Genomic DNA, 6,534 nt, shown 5'->3' on the forward strand with positions numbered 1-6,534 from the left:
TTTTTTTTTTTTTTTTTTTTTTTTTTTTTTTTTTTTTTTTTTTTAAATATTGGGGTGCTACAGCGTGGAAGGGTTTACTTGTTCTTCAATGTTCTCTTGTTCAGCTCCATTCACAATTCACAATGTACAAGCGCATCGAGCCATCCTTTATCCAACAACTCTTGTAGTTGTGTCTTGAGTTCTTTCAGTTCAGCTGGTGCCATACGATACAGGGCCTTAGAGATAGGATCGGTATCTAGTTGTAGCTCTATTCTAAAATCAACATCTCATGTCGGAGTAATTCCTGGAAAATCCTCTAGTAACACACCTAGGAATTCATTTGTAACTAACACTTGGGCTAAGGGAGTTTCTTCCTTTCTGGTATTCATGGAGCTGGCTAATATAACTCACGCTCCGTGCTAAACCAACTTTTTTTCTTCATCATTGATATCACTTAGGCATAACTCTCCGAAATGTACCCTTGAATTTGAAACTAGTCTGGGATGGTGGTGTAAACAACAATCATGCCAACTACCATTAGGTCTACCTCGAAGCTAACTCTTGATTCTATCACTTAACCATATTTTACCCTATAAGCAACAATCAAATCCACCCTTGTCGGGGTGCTAACAGAGAATTCATGCAATAGAGGTTTTAATACAAATTTTGCTTAACTGATGAAAATAATAGATATAAATGGATGTGTAGATCCTGAATCAAACAGTGGGAAAACAAGGTGACCAAGAATAGATATTGTACCTATTACCACCGCATCAGGATTACCAGTGTCCTTACTAATAGAGGCATAAGCTCTTGCGGGAGGACGGTTCTGAGTAGAACGATCCGCAATGTTTAGATCTATCTACTGATTTCCAAGATTATTTGTGCTACCTCTTGGGCAGTCACTGGCCATGTGACCTTTCTTTCCACACCAAAAATAGGCTCTGGCGTGGGCTCAACATTGACCCTTATGACGATCCTAGGTTTCAGCTACCTAAAATCGCTATTATCATCTTAGTCTAAGCTCATATACGGAATATAACTCTTAAAGAATCATCATTTAAATCATAAAGTTCAAAATAAACATACTTCATTATGGAAAATACTGTCATGGTCTTCCGTGTTCAAAACATAATTCAGAAATGAAATTGAAAATGATAATTAAATAAATTTAAAACATTTAAGGCATAACAACCTATTCTAACCTAAGTCTAGGTAATTAAATATGTTTCTAGCCTATGCACGTGTCATGGTCTCTAATTTCTAATGCCACTGTCAAACGTATTGGGACCTCTTGCCTTTACCTGAAAAATGATGTAGCACACGGCCTGAGTATTTCAAAGAATACTTAGTAAGTGGCCCCATTATAGGGGCCGTGAAAAGATACAAGCACATGCAATAATTCTCTAGGGACTTATCATTAAAACATCCTAGGGGTGGTGTCCAATTCGGACTAAATTGGATGTGCAGTACTTTCCTGCACACGACCCACATGTGTGAGTGTGAATCTCCCGTCAGTTCACACCCCTTGGACCCATCATAGTCGATTTAACTATTCGTAGCGACGTTTGGAGGTCAGCAACCCCTGAGTGTCATGCTCGGCATGATCATCATCATCATCGTAGTGTATGCGTCTGTACTCATCATCATAAAAGGGGAAGTATTGTGATGTACAGAAATGCATGAGGTCCCTATAGTTTCTCGTCTTTAAAACGTCTTTATGACACAACCCTAGTTTCATCCTTATATTACTATTAGTAATATATGTGCATTAGCTTTCCATCTTAATATCATAAATAATATTTTGTAGGGTTGTGCCCTAGGGCAAATTATCAACATAATGCAATATGGCATTCACAACATGCATCTCAACTTAATATGGAAAATAACGTCATATTTAGGAAATAACATCATGCATCATCATAACGCTATCGAAATACGTCATAAGCATCATAACACATCATCAAACACCATCATACAACTCATACATGTCATCATACATCATAGATCATACGTCATACGTCATAATTATAAAGCATAAAGGATACGTGCCGGTGCCACTAGGTATGTGTCGTCATACATCAAGCAAATAACTAGTCTATCCTATAGTAAGGTCACTTCCTTGGTTGGCCTTAGCTGGTGTTCTCCCTAATTTAAATTAGGTTAGCTTCCGTTCCTCTAAGGATGCACCAAGTGTCATTTGAGTTCATTTCCTATTAGGTGATCCCGTTCCTTTCGTTAATATTTCACAATTCTAAATTAAATTCAACTTGAAGTTGTAAAATATGGCATCAAACTGACCTTAATTAGGGTCAAAATTGGCTCTGAGAAGGTAAAAATGTAGAGGTCAGTGTCCAATTTGCTAAACCGAGCTGTCTAAACCATTTTTGAAGTGAAAGACTGCGCTGAGCCGAGCCATGAAGCTGAAGGATTCTTTTTGCTGCGGGTCAACACATGGCTCAATGGGAACGAGGCATGTTGCGGCTTATCTCTCCGGTTGAGGCGCAATTTTGGTCAGGAGAAACAGGCACACGAATCATGGTTGCTGCATATTTGGGATAGAACGATGGATTTGGGCCTCAATTGTGGGCTTTGGTGTTCGATTACATGTAGTTCGATACTGGCCTGATGGTGTTACTATAACACGTGCAGAAGCAATTTGGATCTTAACCCCTCTACATCAATTAGAGTAAATTAGCTAGCATGTTCAAAAGTATTAAAACTCAATGAGTTTGAATACTAACATTTTGTAGTTCAAATTTCTTTCTCCTCACGAACCGGTTTCGAACCACCACTAGTGTCTTCCTTACTATTCTCCGGCCTTAGAATGGGATTGTGGAATCCGGTGAGTGACTAAATTTGATAGGAATTTAGTATATGTAAAAGAGAGTTTTGAAAGATTTTCTCAAAGTTTTTTAGAAGAATTTCCATATACCATATTTGCATGTTCATTCAAATTTGGGATTACCAAATTTTGACACTCAAAATTTGTGGAATTATGAGGCAAGCATGTTTGAGTTAACCAAATTTTGACACTCAAAATTCTACTATTTGTAGAGTTTATTTGGCAAACGTGCAAGTTTAGTTAAACCTTATATTGACACTCATTATTCCACTAACTCAAAAATGGATTTTTCAAGTCAATATTTTGACTTTCTTTATTTTAATTCAACAATTCATTTAAATAATTAATTTCAAATCAAAATAATATTAAATGATTAATTAAACAATTTAATTAATATTTAACATTAAATCAAATGTCAATCTCAATCAATTCGGGCACATACGGATTATGAATCCCTATTCATAATTAAAATATTTAAATCTTATTTAAATATCTCAAATTCTCTCTTTTTTTGTTTAATTCATAATTAAAACAAAATGCAGTTAAATATATCGTATATATTTAGCGTATATTCCTTAATTTGAATTCGAACATTTCAAACTCACTCGTCACACTATTCTAAGGTTAAAGTCCGATATGAGCTAGCAGGGGAACCTAATGGACCTACAGATCATGGGCTCCAACGATCCGAGATTAACCGGCTAAACTCATTAACCTTGTTAACAAACATTCATTAACTATTAGGACACTCCACTATAGCCTAGTAGTTCCACTCCCCTCACTATAGATATATTTCTGTCATTTGATATAACCATGATTAGTAAGTCGGATTTTTCACAGGTTGTTCATAACTAGAGTTGGGTCAATTTACCATTTTACCCCAAAAGTTATTTCTTGATCCTTAAGTCTCACTGATCCTCTAATGAACAATTGGTTTGTGGCCCAACCACCAAACCGAATCCCTCTCGGGCCAATGAGAGGGTGGGGCCCCTTGTTCAAGACTTGGAGTCAGTACTTAAGGGAACAACCTCTCTACTATCCCTAAAAGCGGGTAGGAGTGAATTCTATCTTACACCCTATGTCCCCAGCTATTCATCCAGTCTTACCCTTGAAATGAGAGGCTTATTGAGTCGGCGAACTCGGGCCACTCTCACCCATGCAAATCTAAGGATAATTCCGAATAAACAAGTTCATAGATAGTTCAGGATTAAGATCAAGTTACCTAGGTCATCGAATGAAAAAATCAGTCTCAACAGTAAACGACATTATAAAGTGAGAGTGGTTTTCTTCATGGTCCGATCTTATGCAATACTCATTGCATTGGACGCCCCCACTCACATATCTCCACATGTACAATTTAGTGATCAAATTGTTTATATCATATACATGGCATACATCTCATGACAATACAAAGAACATATAAGCATCACATAACATAAGCATTACACGTATAATATGATACATGCAGAAGCTACATGGCATACATCATCATACATCAGTCAATAAGCTAACTCCAACAGTAAGACCACTTACTTGGTCGTTCTTGACCAAAGCCACTAACAATTTGGTTGTCACCTCGAAACTATAATCCAACGCCTAATTCTCAAATATAAAATTTCATATAACATATGTAGGGCCTAATAATATCTTAACCTAGCTAACCATGATGATTAATTCTAACATAATCCCTAAAACCAATTAAACTTGGTAACTATGAGTCATACTTGCCTCAAATGCCTTAAACAGGACCGAAAATAGATTCAGGAGGGTCAAAAACCTAAGAACCAGTATATAATTTGTATACCGAGTTGTCTAAGCCGAGAAGCCAAGTCATCAAGCCATCAAGTCGAGCCACCAAGTCTACCTGATCCAAATTATGAAGCTGAGTCATGCCGCAAGGAGCCGCGACTGAGAGCTGATCATGTGCTGGCCATGTGTGGTGTTGAAGAAGGCGTGGTTCGTAATCGGGTCGAAGCGCAAGTCTTTGGGTCGGTTCGCTGGGGCGGCGGGTTGTGTCACAACTGAGCTAACATCTTCGCTTGGGTCGTGATTGTGTGTTTGGCTCGTGAGTAACTGAGTAGGCCGCAGTAGACGCTGTCTGACTAGTTGGGCTGAGGTGTGATTGGACCTAACTTGTGGATCGTAGAGAGCATGATTTCGTGGATATTTGGATGTGGATAATGGAACCTGACCCGAACTAATGCTCATCTTATGGAAATAATGGATATTTGAACTAATGCGGATAATGGATATTTGAATTGGTGTTACGAGGGTTTGAGAATGAAGAGGTTTTAAGCGGTTGTGGGTCGTTTCACTCATAGAAATAATGGTCCCTAATCATGAATGACATGTGTTTGCATTCAGTGATCCCAATAGTGGGGTTACTTAAAATATTCGGTAGTGTGGTACTTCTATTTTTTAGGTCACATTTGTATAGTGGCGATGACAATTGCAAGTAAGATCATGACACATGCATAGGATAGTGACATTTAAATTATTATACTATAGTTAGTATAAGGCATTTTTCATTTTCAATATTTGTTTTGTTTTATTTAATATTTTCTTTGAACGACTTTTTTTTAAAACATGTAAGTCTATGACAATGTTTTACGATGATGATTTAAATGCTTATTTCCGCATAAGAGAACACATTACTATGATGATAGCGATTTTAGGCTAACAAAAATCTAGGTCGTTACAAGCCATTTCTACCAATAATATATATTAACCTAAGAAATTATTTATTGAAACTATAAATTAATCTTTCGTAAACAAATATTAATTAATTAATTAATAATAAAATAATTAAAACTTATTGATAAATATAGTTAAAATTTTAATTAAAAATATTATTTAAATAATTTATATCAACTTCTTTTATATATATATAAACTCCCCTAAAGGATTTTTACTATTTGACAATAATCAGTTCATTAATTATCACCTTAATTAATCGTTAAAATTTCACAAATATATATATAGATAAAAGAGATAATTAATGATATAATATAAATATAAATTTATAAACATAAATAATGCATTGAATTTTATTGGTGGGGATTAAATGGAACCATGCTTATTTAAAAGAATTTAATAGTCCAAAGGATTCTCTACTTATTGACTACTAAAAGGGAGAGCACTTATCTAATTGATTCTTAATTTTCAATGATTTAAAAATTTATTAGATGCTACCTAACCATTAAATAATTACTAATTAATAATACTCTCTTACTTTTAGTTTATTAAAAATATATAATATAACATGACTTGTTTCGAATAAAAATTTTTATCAAGAAACCATAACTTTTATATATCTACGTATTTATTTGGTTAAAATTATAAAAAAAATATTCTTAATTATAGGTTTGTTTCAATTATAATTTGGACTTTGAATTTATTTATTTATTTCAATTCTTAAAATTTTAAATTTGGGTAAAAAACAAGTTTGGTAAGCTTCAAAACATCCTTATAAGCTTTTGTTATTAAATTCATAGATATGTCTCCAAATTTTGTGTCCTNTTTTTTTTTTTTTTTTTTTTTTTTTTTTTTTTTTTTTTTTTTTTTTTTTGTTGCTAATCTTAATCCCTAAATTTACTTTCTATATATGTTTATATATGTTTAGTTTTGTTCATTTAAGCAATAGATAAGCATACACACTTTTTTTTGTCCATGATCTTAACTGCAAAAGGTTTCGAAGGTTGTTTTGAAAA

This window comes from Cucurbita pepo, chromosome LG13 (assembly GCF_002806865.2).
Source record: "Cucurbita pepo subsp. pepo cultivar mu-cu-16 chromosome LG13, ASM280686v2, whole genome shotgun sequence".
NCBI classification, from domain to species: Eukaryota; Viridiplantae; Streptophyta; class Magnoliopsida; order Cucurbitales; family Cucurbitaceae; genus Cucurbita; species Cucurbita pepo.